The 16086-nt window shown below is 41.9% G+C and overlaps 1 non-coding gene across 1 annotated transcript; it reads left to right on the top strand.

The window, feature by feature from the left end:
- Positions 1-15766: 15766 nt before the first annotated feature.
- On the top strand, positions 15767-15873 carry LOC127099244 (small nucleolar RNA R71). Its single transcript, XR_007793771.1, has one exon. It is a non-coding gene; the product is annotated as a small nucleolar RNA R71 (small nucleolar RNA).
- Positions 15874-16086: the final 213 nt, after the last annotated feature.

Genomic DNA, 16086 nt, shown 5'->3' on the forward strand with positions numbered 1-16086 from the left:
AAGGTGAGACAAGCGCTGTATATGCTGGCAGAGGCAGGGGCAGAGGAAACCCTAATTATTATCAAGATCAAGTGGCCGCAGTCACTATTCCAACACCTGTTCCTCAACCGCAGTATCATCCGCAACAGCAACCCAGGTACAACAATCAACAACAAGGAGGTAATCCGGGTCAGCAGAGACATTATCAACAACGTCCAAGGCAGGCGGACCGGGTCATTGAGCCAATCCCAATGCCTTATTCTGTATTACTTCCCAAGCTGATTGACATGAATCTGGTTATGTTGAGAACTCTGGCCCCACCGGTCGATCCCAACAATCTTCCTAGAGGTTATGATGTCAACGCCAGATGTGCTTTTCACTCCAACGCACCTGGCCATACTACAGATAATTGCAAAGCCCTCCAGCTAAAGGTATAAGATTTGAGAGATGCCCAGGCTATCAATTTTTCTCCCGTGCCTAATGTTATCCAAAACCCGATGCCAGCTCACGGCGGGCAGAGGATTAATGTTGTTGATAGTGGGGAAACTTTGAATTTGGTTTCTGATGTGACTAAAGTGAAGACTTCGCTATCGGTGGTCAAAGACCGACTCTTGAAAGGACGGATTTTCCCGGGCTGTGGGGAAGAGTGCAGAAATTGTCAAGACGCCGAGAACGGATGTGATAGTTTGAGAAGGGGTATTCAGCAACTGATAGATGAAGGTTGTCTTCAGTTCGATCAGACTCGTCCAGTGAAGAATGATGTGTCGACAGTAACGTTTTATTTCACTCCTGAAGAAATATATGTTCCCGAGAGACCCACTCCGACAACAATATATTTCCCCGAAAGTCCAGCACCAATTTACTCTGACAACCCTTAACCGACTTTGATTGGTCCGGTCACCATCACGGTACCAGGACCTGTTCCGTATGAGAAAGACAGTGCTATCCTGTGGCACTATGGGGCTGATATCTACTGTCAGGGGCAAAAAGTTAACGAAGAAGACATTGACATTGGTAGCTCCGCTGTAGACAATGTTGGAGGAATTGGTGGCTTCACTCGCAGTGGACGCCTATTTGCACCATCAACATTGTGCACGAATGCTGAAGCTGAGGCAGCTGCCAAGGCTAAAGGAAAACAGGTATCCACCAAAGAGGTTACTACCGAGGAAGCTCCTCCTAAGACCACATTCGAGAAGGAAGTGGATGAGTTTATGAGGATTATCAAGAAAAGTGACTATAAGGTATTCGACCAGCTAAATCAGACACCCTCAAAGATCTCCATTCTCTCACTATTGATGTGCTTTGAGGCACACAGAGCAGCCTAGTTGAAAGTACTGAATATGGCTTATGTTCCCCCAGAGATAACTATTGACCAGCTGGAATCGGTAGTTTCGAATGTACACACTAGCCATGCGTTAGGTTTCACCGATTATGACCTAACATCTGAGGGGGGGAATAACAACAAAGCCTTGCATATCACAATGGAATGCAAATGGACGGTGCTTTCCCATGTTTTGGTTGATACAGGTTCTTCTTTGAATGTTCTCCCAAAGAAAGCCTTAACGAAGTTGGATTGCGATGACGCCACCCTAAGGCCGAGTAATTTAGTTGTAAGGGCTTTTGATGGCTCTAAGCGAGCTGTTTGTGGCGAAGTTGAGTTGCCAGTTAAGATTGGACCGCAGGTATTCAAGAGTACCTTTTATGTGATGGATATCCAGCCTGCCTATAGTTGTCTGCTAGGTCGACCCTGGATTCATGCTGCCGGTGCTGTTACTTCTACTCTCCACCAGAAGCTCAAATATGGACTAGAAGGTCAGATCGTCACCGTCTGTGGTGAAGAGGATATTTTTGTTAGCCACCTGTCTACATTTAAGTATGTGGAGATGGATGGCGAGATGCATGACATGTTGTGTCAGGGCTTCGAAGCCATAAACATTAGTGAGGTCGCGCCCGAAACTGTCTTTTCACCTGAGTCTGAGAAGGTCGGGACTTCTATCTCTTCATACAAGCAAGTTGTTGAAGTGGTTAAGGCTGGTAATGCCCAAGGCTGGGGAAAATTTGTGGAGCCAATCATAAAAGAAGACAAGTTTGGATTGGGGTATACTCTGGGGTCTCAGAAGAATGAAGTCGGTACTTTCTCCAGCGGGGGTTTGGTTTCTCCCCACACCGTCAATGCTGCAGATGAAGACAAGGCTGACAGTGACTGTGACTTAGATAGCTGGATTCGCCCGTGTATCCCAGGAGAAAAGCTCAACAATTGGTCGTCTGAAAAAGTCGTCCGGTTTACTCTAATGAAGGAGTAATTTTTATTGTTTTCCTTTTATCACATGCATAACAAAGTCTTACACTTTGACCAAGGTGTAATGACTCATCTGTAGGGCCATCCATTTAGTTACATTTCGCAATTATTTTCATCATCAACAAAGGACAGCTTTTGCAAACAATTTTGTGTTCTCTTTCTTTCAATTATTTTTACTTTTACAAAAACGGCAATACTTCTTTTTCATGTTTCTTTTTCGTTTTTCTTTCCAAAAAACACCTCGTAAAACTGATCACCCGGATCTCACTGCTAACGACACTGCTACGGCCAAGTATGACTTCGACAATCCTATCTATCAAGCCGAAGAAGGGGTTGAGGAAGATTGTGAATTGCCTGAGGAGTTAGCCAGGTTGTTGAAACAGGAGGACCGAGCTATCACATCTTATCAGGAGGTGGTTGAGACCATCAACATTGGTACCGAAGACGACAAGAAAGAGATCAAGATCGGGGCCAGTCTACAGGGCGAGAGGAAAAGACCGTTGATCATGTACTTGACTGTGTTAGAAAGGTCAATGGGTTGTGTGCTCGGTCAGCATGACGAGTCAGGTCGAAAAGAACATGCAATATACTACCTTAGCAAAAAGTTTACCGACTGTGAACAAAGATACTCACTGCTCGAGAAAACTTGCCGCGCTTTGGCATGGGCTGCTCGCCGACTAAGACAGTATATGTTGACTCACACGACTCTATTGATATCAAAGATGGATCAAGTCAAGTATATTTTTGAAAAGCCAGCAGGGTTGCTAGGTGGCAAATGATGCTGACAGAGTATGACATCCAATACACTTCACAAAATGCCATCAAAGGAAGTGTCTTGTCAGACTATCTTGCCACGCAACCGATTGATGATTACTAACCCATGAGGTTCGACTTTCCTGATGAGGACATCATGTTTCTCAAATTGAAAGATTGCGAGGAACCACTCCCGGAGGAGGGGCCTGACCCTGAATCCAAATGGATTATGATGTTTGATGGGGCGGTCAACGTCAATGGTCGCGGAGTTGGTGCAGTGTTGATCACACCGGAGGGGGTTCATATGCCATTTTGTGCCAGAATAACTTTTCCCTGCACTAACAATGAAGTCGGACGAAGTAGAATGGGTTCGTTCTCGATACAATCAGCTAAGCCTAGTTGAGGAAAAGAGACTAGCAGCTATATGCCATGGCCAGCTATATTAGAGACAGACGAAGAGAGCGTTTGATCAGAAAGTGCGCCCTCGGGAGTATCGAGTCGGTGAATTGGTACTCAAAAGAATCCTTCCTCCCAACACAGATCACAGGGGCAAATGGACACCGAACAACGAGGGTCCATACGTGGTTAAAAGAATTTTCTCTGGCGGAGCTCTGATGCTAACAACCATGGATGGCGAAGACTTCCCGTCCCCTGTCAACTCAGACGCAGTTAAAAAATACTTCGCATAAAATAGACCCGCTGGACAGTACAAAGAATAGTCCAGGCAAAAAAGGGGCATCCCGACGAACCAAAAAAAAGAATGAAGAGGTTCGGGCAAAAAAGGGGCATCCCGAAAACCCGAAAGGGAGGCTCAGGAAAAAAAGGGTATCCCAGTGGATTGAAAACCCAAAAGGGCGGTCCAGGCAAAAGTTAGGGAATAAGCGAATAACTGCGATCTAAGTTCATCCGTGTTATATCACCGTTTAATTCAATCCGGCAATCTTCGAAGGTAAAAGATCAACTAATCATCCACTTCAGAAAGCAAGATGAGCAGAGCGTCTTGAGGACATACGAGCCATAGCAGAGTCGAAACTCAGTGGGACCCCGTTTCCACATTGCCATTAGGATAGTTTCTCTTGTTCAATTTATAGCGATCGCCTCTTTCCAGGGATCAGCTTCCTGATGTACTCGCCTATTCCTGGCACAAATTTTTCAACCAACAAAAGTCGAATAATTCAGTTAAAAAGCCTTTTTACTTTTTATTTATCAGTTTGTTTACAAAAGATGTCTAAATTCTTGAGGAAATGTATTGCATCTGAATCTAATGGTGGCTTTTGCAGATGACTTGCGCAGGAAAACAGTCAAAATTGCTTTGAATGTGCTTAATCCCGGACGGTGAATTCAAACCGAGTAATTCCCCGGGGCATACGTGTATTTTTTGGTTACAGGTCACAGGAACCGGATGCCAAGTCATGAATCCTCACCCCCAAGCGGTTGACAAAGCCTCTCCTCTGCAGAGCAGGTTCCCTAGTAGAGTTGACAGTATCCAGATTGTATATCCCCAGCGGAGTCGACAGTGCCAGACTGTATCTTCCCAGCAATAGCGGAGTAGTCGCATACCCAACAGACAAGAGGGTGGTGTTCCCAATGTTCATCTCGTCCCCAGCAAATTTTTTTTAACAGATTTGTTTTAATCCCCAGCCTGAGGACGATTAGCAAGTTCATATCCCCAACAAAGGTCGATTCCTACGACATTTCCCCAGGAAGTGCTTTCCTCACAGACTCTCCTCGCAGAGCCTCGCCAAGCAAAGTTTCCATAATTGATACTTCCCCAGCAAGGTCAACTTTTCAAAAAAGGCCGATTTATTTTCGGTGGCTCCTCGGTCCCGGCAGACGGATCGTTCCCCACAGAGCATTCAAGGATTGATACAGCGATCCGCTCCCTGCCAGAGTTGTTTCCCCAAGCAGATTTCTTTTTTCTTTTGCACCATGCATAACATTTGCATTTGCATTTGCATGCATATCAAACATACACATAAGCTGATAAACAGGTTCTTCAAAGCAGACTGAAAAATTACTTTACAACCAAAGTCATGAGATTCGGCCAGAGGATCAAGTGTGTGTGTGACCCAGCATGAGGGTCATTTCGAAGATTCAGCCTGAGAATCGTTTTCCAGAGATCCAGCCTGAGGGTCATTTCGAAGATTCAGCCAGAGAGTCAACTACGAGCGTTATTTCCCCAACAAGCCAGCTGGAGGAATAGATTGACAGCTCAACAGAAAATCAACCTACAAGAGGATCCAGCCCGCGGATCGCATTAAAAAAACAAAGTCTAATTGAAGAGTCGTTATAACATGTTCTAGCCTGAAGAATATGTACGAAGCCCAAAAGTGGGATATTCTCGAAGCTGCATTTCTAACATGAAGACTGTAGATTTCGAAAGAGGGTCAACCAGCGCATGCCCCAGATGCGAGATCCTGATGATGGGAATTTATCATCAAAACAATCCAGATCTAGCCAGAAGATCAAAGTCAGGTCTAGCCCGAAGACCGTAAAATAGATAGATTCAGCCAGAGAATAAAAGAAAATAGATTCAGCCAGAGAATCGAAACAAAGGAGATCTAGCCAGAAGATCGAAGAAGATCTAGCCAGAAGATCGAAGTCAGGTCTAGCCCGAAGACCAGAAATAGATTCAGCCAGAGAATCGAAACAATTCAGATCTAGCCAGAAGATCGAAATAGATTCAGCCAGAGAATCGAAACAATTCAGATCTAGCCAGAAGATCGAAGAAGATCTAGCCAGAAGATCAAAGTAGATTCAGCCAGAGAATCAAAGGAAATAGATTCAGTCAGAGGATCGAAACAAAGGAGATCTAGCCAGAAGATCAAAGAAGATCTAGCCAGAAGATCGAAGAAGATCTAGCCAGAAGATTGAAACCGTATCCAGCCCGAGGATCAAAATTAACATCCAACCAGAGGATTAAATTGAGTATAGATTCAGCCAGAGGATCGGAAGAGAAATAAACAGCGCGGTGCATTTCAGCATTTTTGTGGTGTTCTCGGAGCGCAAATTTTCGGTCTGTCTTTGGTATTCAATCACAGCTCACCCTGTTTGTCTGATAAGCTGTTCGCTTTCATTCTGCTCGGGTTAGCTGATGATCGAATAGGGGCAACTGTAACACCCCAAAATTTGCCCTCCTCATTCATGCATTCATTTTTAGGTCATTTAACATTTCATATTGCATTTCATCATGTCAATCAGAATCAGATCCAAGAAACTTTATTAAAAAAAAGAACGAAAAAAAATGAAAAAAAAAATGAAAAAAAAAATGAAAAATTAAATAAATAAATAAATAAATGAAAAAAAAATTAAAAAAAAACAAAAAATTAATTAAATAAATAAATAAATAAAATATAATAGAAAAATCTTGGACTTGGACCTGTCTCAAAAGCCCACTAAGCTACCAATATTAGGCTATAAATACTAGAGTTTCATTGAAACAAAATAGACAGAAAAAGGAAGAGAAGCAAAATACTCTGAGGTTTCCTTGGAACAAAACCCTGGACAAAACCTAGGGAGACTACCTGACAGAGAACTCAGAGCAGCCTCCAAACCTTGAAGGAGAGAAAACTGCACAGAATCACCTCTGCCTCACATAAACCCTAAAGATTGTTTTGTAAACCTCACGGGTGCAACTCAATTTCAATCAAGCTCTCCAATCAGGTTTGCCCTATATCCATCATCTTTATGCCTTCAATTTGAATTTTCTGAATGTATGAGGTATTATGGGTGAATTTGATACCCTTTTGATGCATGTGTTTGACAAGAGGTTTAGGCCTCATACCCTTGGTTGCTTTTTGTGAGCTTTTTGTGAATTGAAAGGGCATGATTCATGTGGTTACATTTTGATTTGGGGGCAACTCTTGGTTACCCTATTTTGTTTCTCTAACCTATTTGTTGAGTTTTGTTTTGTGCGGGCTCATATGACTCTTGTAGAGATGGTTTGCCTGGTGTTCCACTTTATTTGTGGGATACCACCTGGAGGTTTCATTCCGATTACCTGTATTGACTCACTTTCTTTGATGGTGTTAGCTTGGAAGGATCTCAGGGTTTCCTTGTTCCGTTAATTACTGTTACTTAGGATCTTTATCCGTGTGGTACTTTTACATTTTCCCGTATTTTTACCGCTTTCCTAGCTGGAAGACCTCGATAGGAGGCAATATTTTTGTGTGTTTTTTTTATAGGTTCCTTCGTCTAGGATTTCTCTTCTGCATGAGCATCCCTAACCCTACCAACTCATTGATTTTTCTTCTCCATAGAACACGTTAACTCCTTCTACTACAGGCGAGTAAGTCTCCAAAGGTCGAGCATCTGGTAGATTGCGTAGTAACGTCGTTCGTCCAAAACCCAATCCATAACCCCCGTAGTTAGCCGAACTACGGCTTGCTCTGATTCTCATTCCAGATGAGATACGTAGGCATAAGACGCGATGTCTTATCGAGCACACTTCCCTTTAACCCCTAGGTAGCCGAGCTACGAAGACTCTGATTCTCATATTCAGATGAGATACGTATGCAGTGGATGCGACATCCGTGCGAGTCATTTTCTTTTGACCCCTTTTTTTTAGTAAATAACACATTAGATAAACCCACACCCTTTAGACAAGAACTACAAAAGTGGATCCCGTAGAGTACTACGGATGCGTAGGGGTGCTAATACCTTCCCTTCGCATAATCGACTCTCGAACCCAAGATTTGGTTGCGAGACCCTGTCTTGTCCTTTCCTTTTTCCAGGTTTACTTCGAGCGTTTCCTTTCCCTCCTTTGGGATAAATAACGCACGGTGGCGACTCTCCTGTCTTTCTTTGCCGGTTGTTTTTTTCGCATTCCATTTTTCAGGTTGCGACAGAGAGCAAGGTAGGACAACACTGGGTACATTTGCACCATGTATCATGAGGTAGAAACCACCTTCTCGCCTCACCTTGCATAATTTCATATCTTTCAAAAACTTCAAGTTAATGGTACGGTGAGGGAGAGGTTCCAAGATGGCTAACTCAGCGTGTAGATTCAACGCTCTAGCAATGGAGGTAATCAAACCACCGAAAGAGATGGTTCCTCCTTTTTTAAGGATGGAAGACATATGGGCCAACATGAAAGGAACAGGATTGATCCTGCGATTAGTGAGTCACCCCTGTAAAAATAGCAATTCTCGGGCATTTACTTTGTTAGAATTTTCCCGGCCAAATATAGTACATGCCAAGAGGTATCGAAAAATACGTATGGTCGGGTTATGGATATTAGAAGCCAAAATTCCTTCAAAGGAAGTGACATTTACATTAGATAATCTGTTCCAAAAAGTAAATGCCTCGAGTGCCCATTCAGTATCAAAGGGCGTCTCACAGATAACGCCATCACCATAAGGCATTCCTAGAAAACCCGCTAAAGCATCGGTAGTGTACTCGTATTCTACACTAAACATTCTAAAACAGACGGTACCTACCGTGCTAGCGGTTCTGGGGTAAACAGTGTAAATTAGGGAACTCAAAAATTCCCTAGTGAGCCTATCGTAGGTGGGTGCTTTACTAGCAAAAAGATCGTGTAATCCTAAATTATCTAGCATGTGGAAAACACTATGGTATGTGCCTAGAGTGTACAAACAGTCTTCGTCGACATACCTGGTAGCGAGGATCTCCCGAGTTTGCAATCTTTGCAAAATCTTGTTTTATCGCTCACCGGGCTTCCCTCCACGAAGAATGATGTCGTTAAACTCCATTCCGACCATTAATGGTGATTGTAGAGAAAAATGAGTATTTATAGAAAAGAAATGAAAAAATGGAATTTAATGGATTTTTGGTGGAGAAATGGAGAAGTGAAGTTGGGAAATTGTAATGGCTTGTAGTGAAAATGAGAAGCTTGGGAATTTTTTATGAGCTTTGGTGGAGTTGGGAGAAGAAGAAAATGGGTTTGGATAGGTTGAAGAAGGTATAAATGGTGAAAAAGGGAAATCTGCCCGTTACGTCATGGCGCCCGCCATGAAGCCTATGGCACCCGCCATGTCTTCGGATTTGGTTTGGGTCGGCTTGGTGTTTGCTACTTGGCCTTTTGTCCTTTTGTCTTCATTTTTTGTAAAGGGGGGTGCATATAGGTATCCATGAATGCTGTTTTTTTGTTTTGTTTTTTATTTAAGCTTGATAAAACAAATTAAAATAAAATAAAATAAAATAAAATAAAGTAAAACAAAAATAAAATAAAACAAAACAAAATAAAATAGTAAAGTAAAATAAAACAAAATAAAACAAAATGGACATAAAAACATAATAATTATAATAATACATATATATATATATATATATATATATATATATATATATATATATATATTATATATATATATATATATATATATATATATATATATATATATATATATATATATATATATATATATATATATATATGAAGAGTCAATAATAATTCACGAGTCCAGAGATCTTAGGAAAAATAAAGCAAGCATAATGTTAGAGGAAACAATAAAAATAAGCATGAATAGTAAATAACGGGAAAATAGGGAAATTCAAACGGTATTACTCGGTTCATGATGGCATCAATGCTCAGGGTACGGTGGAGTCTCTTCATCTTCGTATCCTCGAAGCTCTGTGATCTGGCGTCGAAGATTAGCGATCTCATCATGCAACATATCAGTCTCGGTGTCGTATGAGGCAACTGATACTTCAACCTGCAAAGCAACATCAGCAAGCTCCTGGCGAAGCTGAGCTATCTCCATGCGAAGCTTAACCAATTCAGACTGCATGCTCGGAGTCTGGAGATTCGGATTGTTGGTACGAACTTTAATTCTGATCGGTGCAATCTTCGGCGCAGCTACTGTCTCTCCCTGCCCTTCTATGGCAAAGGCCCAGTTGGCCTGATCAATCACACAAGTCACCTGAGGGTCAGGTAAAGTGAAGTAGTGAATGGTCTCATCCTCAATTAACAACTTGTATTGATTCGGTTGGAAAGAAGATCTCCTCATGAGGCCACAGTCTAGACAAAAATCAATATCCATCAAGGTGTAGCTGTAGTAAGACGTCAGGTGAGATAGTCTTCTATCGAATCCCAGGGCTGAGGCTATATGAGTCACCGTGCTTCCAACATGTATAGGGCCCGCAGCAGAGTGAGCATTAAGATATAGACTCTCGATCAAGAAAGCTCCACAATCTACCGGGCGTGACTGAGTGGTACAATACATGAAGAAGATCTCTTCAACACTCACATGCGTATCAGGGTCACTCTTCCCCAGGAAGGTGTGGGAAATGATCATCTAGAAGTATCGGAAAGCAGGGTTGTGAATCTTGTTGGAGATTTGGGTGGAAGGGTCAGGACTAGCTCCACACGTGATATCGCTCCAAAACTTCTCGACGTCTCGGCTCAGAAAGTAGCTCATGGGGAGCTCAGATGAAGCATCATAGGAAGTCTAAAAACCAAGCAAGTCGCCGAAACGCTTGTGGTTGAGGGTGTATTCTTCCCCTAAACAACCCGAAGTTAATGTATCCTCCATCACTGGCGTGACCAACATAAGGCTCGTAGATAAGCGAGCTCAGCAACTCCAAAGTCAGGTTCCTGTAAGTCACGTGCATAGCATCTGTATATTCATCCCACTGTAACTGATTGCACAAGTGTCTGACGCTAGGCTCAATGCTTAATGCCTCCATGCAGCTCGAGTCAGGATATCTGGTTGGCAGCATTGGGCGTTGTGAAAGCATGGCGTAGCGCTGCTCTTGAACTGGGTCACGAAAGATTACTGGCATGGTGTTGATATTCTCCATTCCTGAAAAGTTAGATTAGAAACAAAGGACACCTAAAATCACAAATATTATAATTGTTAGTCTCCACATAGATATACATATATATAAAACAAATAAAAATAAAAATTGAAAATAGTAAAAGTAAAGGAAAAGAAATCATGGGTTGCCTCCCATGCAGCGCTTGTTTAACGTTGTTAGCTTGACGATTCGAACTTTATATGTTAGAGGTAGGAACTAGAGGGTCGGTCAGAGTTTGGTCATGACATTCTGTGGGTATGTCACCTCCTTGGTATTGCTTCAGTCTTTGTCCATTTACCACAAATGGATTACAGGAGTTGTTCCGGATTTCAACTGCTCCAAATTTTAGGATTTTGGACACCTCAAAGGGGCCTGTCCATCTCGAACGCAGCTTACTTGGAAAAAGACGTAATCTTGAATTGAAGAGGAGAACAGAGTCTCCTATATTAAATTCCTTTTTCACGATCCTTTTTTCGTGCCAAGCTTTGGTTCTCTCTTTGTATATAACGGCATTCTCGTAAGCGTTCTGGCGGAGTTCCTCCAATTTGTAAATATCAAGGATTCGCTTCTTGCCAGATGCTAGGTAATCCAAATTTAGGGTCTTGATGGCCCAATATGCCTTGTGCTTGAGTTCAAAAGGTAAGTGGCATGGCTTCCCGTAGACCACTGGTACGGTGTAGTTCCAATAGGGGTTTTGTAAGCAGTTATGTAAGCCCACGGTGCTTTTGTTAGCTTTTCAGACCAATCTTTTCTAGATATTGATACAGTTTTCTCCAAGATCTACTTAATCTCTTTGTTAGATACTTCCACTTGACCATTAGTCTGGGGGTGATATGGCGTTGCTACTCCGTGTTTTACTCCATATTTCCCTAAGAGTTTATTAAATATCCTGGATATAAAATGTGATCCACCATCACTTATGATAAGTTGTGGCACTCCAAATCTTGGAAAGATATTATTCTTGAACATCTTAATGACTACTCTTGTGTCGTTCGTGGGTGCGACTATAGCTTCTATCCACTTGGACACATAGTCAACGGCTACCAAAATGTACTTGTTTCCCAATGAAGATGGAAAAGGTCCCATGAAATCAATACCCCAAACGTCAAATAATTCTACTTCTTGGATGTTCTTCAAAGGCATTTCGTCACGTCTTGAGATGTTTCCAGCGCGCTGGCACCGGTCACATCGGACAATATAAGCATGGGCATCACGTCATAATGTCGGCCAATAAAGACCAGCTTGAAGGATCTTAGCGTATGTCCTGGATGTGCTTGAATGTCCACCATAGGGTGAAGAGTGACAATGCTCTATGATGTTTATGACTTCTTCTTCCGGGATGCAGCGTCAAAATATGTTATCAGTTCCTCTTTTGAAAAGGAGTGGTTCGTCCCAATAGAAGTGTCTTATATCTTTAAATAACTTCTTCTTCTATTGATAGTTGAGGTCAGGCAGTATGATATCAGAGGCTAGATAGTTCACAAAATCAGCGTACCATGGTACTCTGCTAATTTATAAAATCGTCCCAAGGTTGTCTCTATCAGGTTCAAGGGGAGCGGTGTCTATCTTAGCTATCAGTCTGTCATAGGTGAAGTCATCATTTATAAGTAAATGATCTGGCTTTAAATGCTCTAATCTGGAGAGATGGTCAGCAACTACGTTTTCCGTTCCTTTTTTGTCTCTAAGGTCTAAGTCGAATTCTTGTAGCCAAAGGATCCACCTGAGTAATCTAGGTTTTGCATCCTTTTTGCTCAGAAGGTAACAGATAGTTGCATGGTCTGTATAGACTATAATCTTAGATCCTACAAGATAAGACCTAAATTTATCGATTGCGAAAACTACAACTAGGAGTTCTTTCTCTGTTGTTGTATAATTTAATTGAGCGGCATCTAGGGTTCTACTAGCGTAATATATTACGTGTAGTTTCTTATCTTTTCTTTGCCCTAAAACAACTTTTATAGCGAAATCGCTAGCATCACACATTATTTCGAAGGGTTTAGTCCAATCCGGGGTTTGTAGAATGGGTGCTGAAATTAATGCTTGTTTTAACTGGTTAAAGGCTTTGATGCATTTCTCATCGAAAATGAATTCAATGTCTTTCATCAGAAGGCCGATCAGGGTTTTTTATTTATTTTAGAGAAGTCTTTTATGAAGCGTCGGTAGAAACCGGCGTGTCCAAGGAAACTATGGACTTCTCTAACTGTCTTAGAAGGGTTAAGGTTTTCTATAACTTCTATTTTTACTTTATCGACCTCAATGCCTCTTTCAGATATTATATGTCCTAACACTATGCCTTCTTTAACCATAAAGTGGCACTTCTTCCAGTTTAACACAAGGTTAACTTCTACGCGTCTCTCTAGGATTTTCTCAAGGTTAATAAGGCAGTCTTCAAAGTCTAATCCACACACTGAGAAGTCGTCCATGAATACTTCCATGATTCTGTTGAGATAATCTGCGAAGATTGACATCATACAATGTTGGAAAGTAGCTGGCGCATTACAGAGTGCAAACGACATTCGTCTGTAAGCAAACGTTTTGTAAGGACAGGTAAAGGTTGTTTTCTCTTGATCCTCGGGGTGAATGGGTATTTGGAAAAATCCAGAATATCCATCAAGATAACGAAAGTAAGAGTGCCTGGCAAGACACTCCAGCATTTGATCTATGAATGGAAGGGGGAAATGGTCTTTCCTAGTTGCCTTATTGATCTTCCTATAATCTATGCACATGCACCATCTGCCTTCTGTGCGTTTAGCGACATGCTCTCCCTTTTCGTTCTGCACGACTGTGATGCCTCCCTTCTTGGGTACCACATGTATAGGACTTACCCACTTACTATCAGAAATCTGATAGATTATACCAACCTCTAGCAATTTAAGGACTTCCTTCTTTACTACCTCGCTCATCACAAGGTTGATTCTTCTCTGATGTTCTCTGGAAGGTTTGAAATCCTCCTCTAGCGAGATCCTGTGCATACACACGGATGGGCTAATACCTTTTAAATCATAAATGTTGTACCCTAGGGCAGAGGGGTATCTTCTTAAAACATTCAAGAGTCGATTCGTCTCATCTTAGTTTAAGGTGGCACTAACTATTACTGGGTGGTTCATTTCTTCATCCAAGAACTCATATCTTAGGTTCTTGGGTAGTTCCTTAGGTTCTTGAGCTGGTTTTTGAGAACTCGGTGAAAGGTCTGGAGTAAGATCCAGACATTCGTTAGTGAGAGGTTCCCTTTCCTCTAGCTCGTCATCCTTTTCATTCGGGTTTGAAAATGGTTCGATCTTAGGTTCTCCTTGATCGAATTCTCTTATGCACTCATCTGTGATATTAATCACATAACATGCGTCTCCTAGAATAGGTGCCATCAAGAATTTTGAAAGAATGAACTCGATCTTTTCATCCCCTACTTCGAAGGTTAATTTCCCTCTTTTGACATCTATTATAGCTCCGGCTGTTGATAAGAATGGTCTACCTAAAAGAATAGAGATATCTTCATCTTCTTTGATATCCATGACCACAACGTCTGTTGGGATATAAAGTTGACCGATCCTAACTGGGATGTCTTCTAAAATGCCTACAGGATACTTAACAGACCTATCGACTAATTGGAGGGACATCTTAGTTGGTTGCAATTCTCCTCAGTTTAACCTTTTACATACAGCTAAGGGCATTAAACCCACACTAGCGCCTAAGTCTATAAAAGCTTTGTCGATCACATGACTCCCTAAAATTCAAGGTATAGAAAAACTACCAGGGTCTTTCTCTTTCTCAGCAAGTTTATCCTCGGAAATAAAATTTCATTCCAAGGGTTTGGGATCGTCGAGCCTACGCTTGTTGGTTAAGATGTCTTTGAGAAATTTGGCGTAATACGGAATTTGGGTGATAGTTTCGGTGAAAGGAATCTCTACATGAAGATTTTCTATTACTTTTATAAATTTTTGGTATTGGTTGTTAATTTTGGTTTGTTTAAGTCTTTTCGGATACGGGATTGGTGGTTTGTACGGGGGTGGTGGTTTGTAAGTTTTATCCTTGGCTTCACCTTCTTGGTTGGTTTGTTTCTCGGGTTCTACCGGTTCCTCTTCTTGGTTGGTAGATATATTTTCTTTAGAAGTTTTGGACTCGCTCATTGTTGGGTTCTGAGGCCCTTCGTAAGCAGTCCCACTTTGTAACGAGATATCGTTAGCTTGCCCTCGAGGGTTTGGTTGAGGTTGTCCAGGGAATTGGCCTCCAGGTGTAGTTTGTGGGGATTGGTTTTATGCTACCTGTGAGATATGGGTTTCAAGCATCTTGTTATGAGTGATTATCTGATCAACCTTGGTTCCTAATTGCGTTATAAGTTCGTTTACGTGAATGTTCTGGTTTAGGAATTCTTTATTTTGCTGAGTCTGGCCCGATATAAAGCTTTCCATGATCTTCTCAAGGTTAGACTTCTGGGGCACAACTTGCATAGGTTGGTTTGGTTTTTGGGCTTGATAACCTTGCGGTCTTTGAGGTGCATGATTTTGGATAGGGTTCTAGTTTTTATAGGAGAAATTCGGATGATTCTTCCATCCAAGGTTGTAAGTGTTTGAAAATAGGTTACCTTGGGCGTAATTCACTTGGTCGGTATTCAGTTCGTTCAAAAGGTTACACTCCGCCGATTCGTGTCCTTTAGATCCACAGAGTTCGCACTCTGTGTGGACTACTACTACGGTGTTAGTGTTTGTAGACATATGTTCGATCCTAAGGGCTAAAGTGTCCATTTTCGCCTGCATCATGTCTAGAGAGCTTACCTCATGTATTCCACCTTGGGTCTCCTTTTTTTCTATTGATGCTCGTTCAATTCCCCATTGGTAATGGTTTTGGGCCATATCCTCAATCAGGTCACAAGCTTCTGGATAAGGTTTCTTCATCAGCGCGCCACCTGCGGCAGCGTTGATGCTCATCTTGGTGTTATAATGGAGTCCATTATAGAAGGTATGAACGATCAACCATTGTTCTAGGCCATGGTGTGGGCAGACTCTTAATAGCTCTTTATATCTCTCCCAAGCTTCGAAAAGAGATTCTCCTTGGTTTTGAGCAAATCTAGTTATTTGGCTTCGAAGAACAGCAGTCTTACTAGGGGGAAATATCTAGCAAGGAATACTCTCCTAAGTTCTTCCCAGGTAGTTATTGAATAGCTGGAAGCGAATCTAGCCATGAACGTGCTCTATCCCTGAGGGAGAAAGGAAATAATCTTAAACGGATCACATCGGGTGAAGCGCCATTAGATTTAAAGGTGTCGGCTACTTGGATAAAAACTTTTAAATGTTGATTCAGAT

Source organism: Lathyrus oleraceus, chromosome 6, assembly GCF_024323335.1.
Source record: "Lathyrus oleraceus cultivar Zhongwan6 chromosome 6, CAAS_Psat_ZW6_1.0, whole genome shotgun sequence".
Taxonomy (NCBI): domain Eukaryota; kingdom Viridiplantae; phylum Streptophyta; class Magnoliopsida; order Fabales; family Fabaceae; genus Lathyrus; species Lathyrus oleraceus.